We start from the raw sequence: 8838 nt of genomic DNA, 5'->3' as shown, positions 1-8838 counted from the left end.
GACAGAGTGAGACTCCAACTCAAAAAAAAAAAAAAGAAAAAAGAAAGAAAGAAATGTCACCTTTTACCCTACATCACTCTTCTGCCTGGGCAGTGACTGGTGGGAATGTGTGGTGCTGTCTGAGGACCCTGCATGGGACAATTTTGAAGGGACACCCCAGCTTTGGAGCCTCCCACGGACGGCCTGTGTCTCAGCACGACTTCTTCATCTGCCCAGTCCTGAGTTCTTCCTCTCCCCAACGGGTGCTGGCCCTGAAAGCATTCCCTGGCAACTCTCCTTCTCAGCATGTGCTTCCGGAGGAACACAACCAGCAACACACCCCAGTGGAATTCGTAACCCCTTCTGGTGCTCACACAATTCCACTCTTTATTATGTATGATCTGGCATAGTTTGTTAATTATTTCCTGTGTTTTTGAGTTGGAGTCTCACTCTGTCACCCAGGCTGGAGTGCAGTGGCATGTTCACGGTCATTGCAGCCTTAACCTGCTGGGCTCAGGTGATCCTTCCACCTCAGCCTTCCAAGTAGCTGAAACCACAGGCATGCGCCACCACGCCTGGCGGATTTTTAAATTTATTGTAGAGGTGAGGTCTCCCTATGTTGCTCAGGCTGGTCTCGAACCCCTGAGCTCAGGCAATCCTCTTGCCTCTGCCTTCCAAAGTGCTGGAATTACAGGCATGAGCCACCACGCCCAATTTATTTCACATGCTTCTTATACTTCTGCTATGGTCTGAATGTTTGTATCCCCCTGCTTACTATATTGAAATCATAATCCCCAAAGTATTGGTATTAGAAGGTAGGCCTTTTAGGAGGTGGTTAGGTCATGAGGGTGAAACCCTTAGGAGAGGGATTAGTGCCCTTAGAAAAGAGGCCTGAGCTGGGGGCTGCAGTTTGAGCCTGTAATCCCAGCACTTTGAGAGGCCAAGCCTGGAAAATTGCTTGAGGCCATGAGTATGAGACCAGGCTGGGCAACATAGTGAGACCCCTATTTCTACAAAAGAAGAAAAATAAAAAAAAAAAAAGAGAGAGAGAGAGACCTGGCTGGGCTCGGTGGCTCAGCCTGTGATCCCAGTGCTTTGGGAGGCCAAGGTGAGTGGATTGCCTGAGCCTGCGGGTTCGAGACCTGCCTGGGCAACTTGGCGAGACCTCATCTCTACAATAAATCAAAAATGAGCCGGGCGTGGTAGCGCGCGCCTATAGCTCCAGCTACTTGGAAGGCTGAGGCGGAAGGATCGCCGGAGCCCAGCAGGTCGAGGCTGCCGTGGCCAGAAGCGGCCACTGCACTCCAGTCTGGGTGACAGAGTGAGACTCCAACTCAAAAAAAAAAAAAATAAGAGACCCAAGAGAGCCGCCTTGCCCTTCTACCATGTGAGGATACAGCAAAAAGGCTCCATCCATGAACCAGGATGAGGGCCCTCACTAGACATCAAACTTGCCAGTGCCTCAGTCTGGAACTTCCCAACCTTCAGAATGGCAAGCAATACATTTCTGTTTTTCATAAATTACCCACTCTATAATATTTTGTCATAGCAGCCCAAGTAGTCTAAGATACCTTCCAAACTATAGTGCAGACTTTCCATGTGTCGAAATCTCAACTTCTCTGACATCCAACCCTCAACCCAGTTGCAGCACAAGGCACACAAGTATCAATCAAAATTGTGTGTTCAGCCAGGCTCGGTGGCTCAGCCTGTAATCCCGCGCCTTTGGGAGGCTGAGGTGAGTGGATTGTCTGAGCCCGCGGGTTCGAGACCCGGCTGGGCAACTTGATGAGACCTCATCTCTACAATAAATCAAAATGAACCAGGCGTGGTAGTGCGCGCCTGTAGTTCCAGCTACTCGGAAGGCTGAGGCGGAAGGATCGCCGGAGCCCAGCAGGTCGAGGCTGCGGTGGCTGGGAGCGGCCTCTGCACTCCAGTCTGGGCGACAGAGTGAGATTCCAACTCAAAAAAAACAAAACAAAACAAAACAAAAAAAAACAAAACAAAATTGTGTGTTCATTGAGAGATTGTCCCCAGTTGAGGGACAAAGCTGTGCCAAGTCTAACACAACAAAATGTCGCTGTTTTAGCTGGACCGGAGATTTAGCATGAGACCTCTTTTAAAAGGGTTTCAAGTCAACGGGTTTTGTTTGTTAACATTTATTCCTTGGCTGGCTCATTGCTTTTAGAGATCAGAAAATTCTGATTAGGGTGAATAAGCCTGTCTGCCATAACATTTTTTTTTTCTCTCTGCAGCCCAGGTTTTTCTTGTCTTCCATCCCTGGGGATGTAGCCGCACTGTCTTACAGAACACATTTGAGTGCCTGATCTTAAGGGATTTCTTTATGAGCTCATGCATGTGTGGGGGTGGCAGTTTTTCATGCCAGACGGTGACATCATGTGTTTCCATGCTTATATTTGGGGGCTGGTTGGGCCCACAATAGCCATGTGCAAAGAAGAATGGAAAGTTGATGATGGGCTCCCAGGCTTTGATCTCCTCAATAAATATTTTTTTCAATAAGAGAAGATTTAGGAATAAACCATCTCTGCCAGCACCTTTGTGATCACCCCAATTCTAAAACAGTTAAAGGGAGATTCCTTTTACCCAGAGAATGTTCAGTTTTAAAAGTTGAATAAAAGCGTGATTTTCTCGTCCTTGGCCTTGTCCCTTAAGCCTTTCCACCCCCACGCCACTCGGAGCTGAGGCTTGCAAAGGGAAGTTAGTACCTCCTACCCATCAGTTTCTGTCTGATTCTGAGCAGTTAGTAATTTTTCATACGGCTGCCCCACGATGCAGGTACATTTCTCCCACCCAGTACACATGTGTCATTTCCTTTCATTCTGGAAAAACTGTGCTTTGAGCACAGAAAGGAGAGAGTATTCCCATGCCTTTCCTCTGATAAGGAATGTGATTTTAGGATATGTTTTTTAATCAATTAAGAATCGGAGGTAATCAATGAACAGTTGATCCAAGTTTCAGCAAAGGACCCTTTATTGGAACACCGACTCTAAAGAGTTATTTTAGGCAAGTACCCAGAGGCAATTTTTAAAACCAGGAGGCTGGAGAAGAAGATGATGATTCTGAATGAATTCTGCCACTCAGAAATAAATGAAGGGTTTCCTTCCAAGTGGAGTGGCTAGTGGTCCGAGAAGACATATTTTTAAATAGTTGAATCCAAACATAAGCTGTACTTGCATTTTTTGGAGCCTATAGTTTGCTTTCCACATTTTCTTTTTTCACTCATGACTCTGGCATTGTATGGTCTAAATTGCCGTCTTGCAAAGGTACCTTGGGCTCATTTTACGAGGTGTGGAATCGGGAGCCAGCCTGGTGCTTTGACTGGCTGAACTTTCCATCCTGCTTTAAACAACCTGCTAAAAGTCAGTGTGATTTACGATAGTAGTTACAACTACCCTTTTGCTTAGCCAGGAATATTCTCATACTATTTTTTTAAAAAAAGAAGGCACATTTTGAACCATCGTCATTCCTACTTTTTGACTAATCATCTCAGTGATTCATTAACTACGTAAGTTTATGCAACTAAGAGCTCCTCTTTGGTGAGGTAGGATGAAAATAGATGAGGCGATCACTTGCCCTTCTAGCTACATCCAGAACAATCTGAAAGAGAGGAGGAGCTGCTGAAAAGATATGTGGTATCAGACTGCCTGGTTCTTTCCTTTTCTTTTTCTTTTTGAGTTGGAGTCTCACTCTGTCGCCCAGACTGAAGTGCAGTGGCCACTCCCGGGCACCGCAGCCTCGACCTGCTGGGCCCGGCGATCCTTCCGCCCCAGGCTTCCAAGTAGCTGGAACTACAGGCGCGTGCTACCACGCCCGGCTAAATTTTGATTTATTGTAGAGACGAGGTCTCACCATGTTGCCCAGGTGGATCTCGAACCCGCGGGCTCAGACAATCCACTCGCCTCGGCCTCCCAAAGTGCTGGGATTACAGACTGAGCCACTGAGCCCGGCCTGATTATTTTCAAGAATTATTCCCAAGTGTCCCATGATCACGCAGCAGGTGCTGGTGCCTTTAACATTCACCGGGGTCTTTTCATGCCGGTGTTTTAGGTTGTGTGAATCCATGCAGTTGAAATGAAGATTAGACACATGCATACTCAAACACACACGCACACTCCATATCCCTCTACCATCCTAAAAAATATCCCCCCCGGGCCAATGTTTTAGAAAGATTAGGATGCCAGGTATGTGACTAATAACTCTTAGATTGTATGTTGCCCTATCATTTATGTATTTATCTATTTATATATTTATGTATTTATTTTTATTTATATTTATTTATTTATTTTTTTTAGTTGGAGTCTCACTCTGTCACCCAGACTGGAGTGCAGTGGCCGCTTCTGGCCACCACAGCCTCGACCTGCTGGGCTCCGGCGATCCTTCCGCCTCAGCCTTCCAAGTAGCTGGAACTACAGGCGCGTGCTACCACACCCGGCTGATTTTTGATTAATTGTAGAGATGAGGTCTCGCCAAGTTGCCCAGGCGGGTCCCGAACCCGCAGGCTCAGGCAATCCACTCACCTCAGCCTCCCAAAGGCGCGGGATTATAGGCTGAGCCACTGAGCCCATTATGTATTTATTTTAAGTGACAAGGTCTCATTCTGTCACCCAAGCTGGAGTGCAGTGGTGCTGTCATGACTCACTGCAGCCTCAAACTCCTGGGCTCAAGTAATCCTCCTGCTTCAGCTTCCTGAGTAGTTAAGACTATAGGTCCACACCACCACATCTGGCCAATTTTCAAAATTTGTAGATGGGGGGGTCTCATTATGTTGCGCAGGTTGGTCTTGAACTCCTGGCCTCAAGTGATCTTCCCACCTCGACCTCCCAAAGCTCAGGATTACACCACTTGGTCTGCCTTTTTTGCATCTCACTTGCCTGTGCTCTGATTCAGGCTTTCCTGATTTTCTCATTCGTGGAATGATCTCTTCTCTGAAATTTCACCACATTTTAATTATCCTTTTACAGCATTGCATTTAACAAGTCCTCTTCTGTACTATTGCTATTTGTGTTCTTTTGTTTTGTTTGTTTTTTCAGACAGGGTCTGTCACCCAGGCTGGAGTGCAGTGGTGCGATCATAGCTCACTGCCGACTCAATCTCCTGGGATCAACTGATCCTTGCACCTCAGCCTCCCATAGTGCTGGGATTACAGGTGTGAGCCACTGCACCTGGCAGTGTTTGTGTTCTAACAGATTCTTACTGAAGAAGATTGGTACATGTCACTCCCAAATACATCATTTTGGCATAAAAATTATTTGAGCTGGCCAGGCTCTGTGGCTCAGTCAGTAATCTCAGTGCTTTGGGAGGCCGAGGTGAGTGGATTGCCTGAACCCGCAGGTTCGAGACCCAGACAGGCAATTTGGCGAGACTTCATCTCTACAATAAATCCAAAATTATCTGGGTGTGGTAGTGCACACCTGTAGTTCTGGCTACTTGGAAGGCTGAGGCGGAAGGATCGCCGGAGTCCAGCAGGTTGAGGCTGTGTGCCACTGCACTCCAGTCTGGGTGACAGAGTGAGACTCCAACTCAAAAAAAAAAAAAAAAAATATTTGAACTAAAGCCATTTGAGCTTCTGAAATTCTTTCCCTGCCTAAAATCAGAGCCTCCCAAAGAACTCAACTGTCATCAATTCCCTCCTCAGGAGCAATTCTAATCTCTTTTTGGAGAAGAGAGAAGTCAGCATTATACTTAAACATTGTCACAAGACTATCATATCTCCTATCCTTTTAAGGGTTCGTTTATTTTTCATTTAATTAAATTAATTCATCAATTTTTGTTTTTGAGTGGGGATCTCACACTGTCACCCAGGATGGAGGGCAGTGGCATGATCATGGCTCACCATAACCTCAACCTTCTGGACTCAGGTAATCCTTCTGCCTTAGCCTCCCAAGTAGCTGGGACTATAGGTGTGTGCCACCATATCTGGCTAATTTTTGTTGTTGTTTCGATTTTTTTGTAGAGATGAGGTCTTGTTATGCTGCCTAGGCTGGGTTCAAGCAATCCTTTAACTGTGGCCTCCTAAAGTTTTGGAATTACAGGCATGAGCCACTGTGTCCAGTCTAAGTGTCCATTTATCTTTCAAAAAAGTCTTTTGTGTTTTCTTTTTCTTTTCTTTTTTTTTTGAGTTGGAGTCTCACTCTGTCACCCAGACTGGAGTGAAGTGGCCGCTCCTGGCCACCGCAGCCTCGACCTGCTGATAATTATTAGCACAAAAGAACTCTGATAAAATGCCGATTTCACATATAAAACATACACACCCCACATTTTCTTGCCTTTAGTGTTATCCTTACGGTAGAAACTCTGATTTTATTTTATTTTATTTTATTTTTTTTAGTTGGAGTCTCACTCAGTCGCCCAGACTGGAGTGCAGTGGCCGGGAGTGGCCACCGCAGCCTCGACCTGCTGGGCTCCGGCGATCCTTCCGCCTCAGCCTTCCAAGTAGCTGGAACTACAGGCGCGTGCTGCCACCCCCGGCTAAGTTTTGATTTATTGTAGAGATGAGGTCTCGCCAAGTTGCCCAGGCGGGTCTTGAACCTGCGGACTCAGGCAATCCACTCAACTCAGCCTCCCAAGGCACGGGATTACAGGCTGAGCCACCGAGCCCAGCTTCCTTTGTGTTTTCTTAAGTGCCTTTTCTCTAAGATGTAAGTTGTTCTCCTAGAGTGCCTCATCCGCCTTTCCTCATCCCCCCATTAAGATGGTATATAAGCCCTCAATTATAACTTCTTTGAATCACATTTTTGTGTGAACTCCCATGTATGATGTCTGGCAATTAGGTTCGCAAACCGTCCTAGAAAAAGTGCTGCATACCTTATTGCTGAATATCACTACGGTCACCTTTGAAGCACTCCCCTGGGGAAGCTATGCATCGATGCCAGTGCTTAGTCCACCTGTCAAAGCAATTTTGGAACTCTTTTTCTGGAATGGCCATCAGAACGGTCATTGTTATTTGTTGAGGTCTGACAATAGAATTTGCGAGCTTGCCACTGTGCATTTACGTTGGCAGCACTGACAAATAACTAACTGTATTGGAACACTTTCCCTATTCACCTGATATGGTCTCCAGTGACTTTTTTCTTTATCTGAAGATAAAGGAAATATTGAAAGGAAGACATTTGATGATATTCAGGACACCAAGGGTAATAAGACCACAGCTCTGATGGCCATTCCAGAAAGAGTTCCAAAATTGCTTTGACATGTGGACTAGGTGCTGGTGGCGGTGCATAGCTTCCCAAGGGGAATACTTCAAAGGTGACTGTTGTGATATTCAACAATGAGGTATGTAGCACTCTTTCTAGGATGAGTTTACAAACTTAATTGTTGGACTTTGTATATACATATGAATAAAAAGCTGTTTTTCTCCCTTGCTGATCTGTTTTTTGTCAGCTTAATTTGCAGGCCCCCAGATACTGAACAAAAGACAGTAGAGAAGAAGTTTTTTCTTGCTGGGGACTGGGCACAGTGGCTCAGGTCTGTCATCCTAGCACTTTGAGAGGCTGAGGTGAGAGGATCACTTGAGCCCAGGGGTTTGAGACCAGCCTGGGCAACCTAGTGAGACCCTGTGTCTACTTTTATAAAAAAAAAAAAAAAAAAAACTCAAAATATTAAAACAAAACAAAAAAGCTATTGCTGGGGAAGGTGGAGATAGTATACATTGATTTGGACAGACAGACCTGAGTGTTTTTACATACTTGCATTGCCATTTCGCTTGGACACATTACTCAGCCTGTCTGAATCTCCTTTACTTCTTCTGTAAAATGAGGATAGTAACTTTACCTACTTTTCCGGGTTGCCGAGGGGATTAAATCAAATAATGCGTATAAACTGTTTAGCATAGTGTCTGGCTCATAGAAAGCGTTCACTAAATGTTAACTTTGGCTACTGTTGCTGTAATCATAATATGTTCATTTCCCAACAAGCCCTGCAAGTCACCGGGCTGCTGCAGAGAGAGTTGTTTAATAGTGAGGCCTCCTACAAAGAGATGAGAGAAAACCTCAAATCTGCCTCCCTGAGGTGTTTGGAGCTAGGATTTTTAAGGACTTTGGAATAGGCTGAGCTATGAAGATTGTTGCTTGGTTGAAGAGCACAAGGCAACGTTCTGGGATGAGGATGAAGTGGTATTCTCATGCTGATTTCATTTCTCTGTGGGCATGGGGTGGAGGTCTTCAAACTGATTGGTTTCAGCTCTTCCGCTGAAATCCAGGATCTGCTTAAACAAATTGTAAACAAAAAGCCTTAGGATTCTAAAGCCAGAGAGCCTATCTATCTTACAGAAAAGCCTAATGATCCTAGTGTCAGAAATCCTATCTGTAGGAACAATGGAGATGCAAATAGTCCTATCCTATCTAATGCAATTGTGACTTTCTGCTACAAGGAAGTGGGTCAAAGGGCACCCTGATTAATGCTTAATTAGAACTATATTTCTATCCAGCATTCTTATTAACCCTGTGAGGATGGCTTCATTGTTCATTCTGATGTTTGTAGCCTTCATAGCAAATATTTTCTACTTTGTGGCCTTGACGACTATTGAATTTATTTGGATTGAATTTGGTGCGTTTGGAACCATAAGCAGTCAATCAAAAAGGATTTTAAAAGCAGTTACTAGAAAGTCTTAATTCTTTTCCTCCTTTGTATTCTGGAGACCCTTTAAGCACTCATACTTTTTTTTTTCTTTTTGGAGTTGGAGTCTCACTCAGTCGCCCAGACTGGAGTGCAGTGGCCGCTCCTGGCCACCGCAGCCTCGACCTGCTGGGCTCCGGCGATCCTTCTGCCTCAGCCTTCAAGTAGCTGGAACTACAGATGCGCGCTACCACACCCGGCTAATTTTTTGATTTATTGTACAGGTGA

Source organism: Carlito syrichta, unplaced genomic scaffold, assembly GCF_000164805.1.
Source record: "Carlito syrichta isolate Samal-C Ts95f unplaced genomic scaffold, Tarsius_syrichta-2.0.1 Scaffold302026, whole genome shotgun sequence".
NCBI classification, from domain to species: Eukaryota; Metazoa; Chordata; class Mammalia; order Primates; family Tarsiidae; genus Carlito; species Carlito syrichta.
This window is presented reverse-complemented; position numbering follows the sequence as displayed.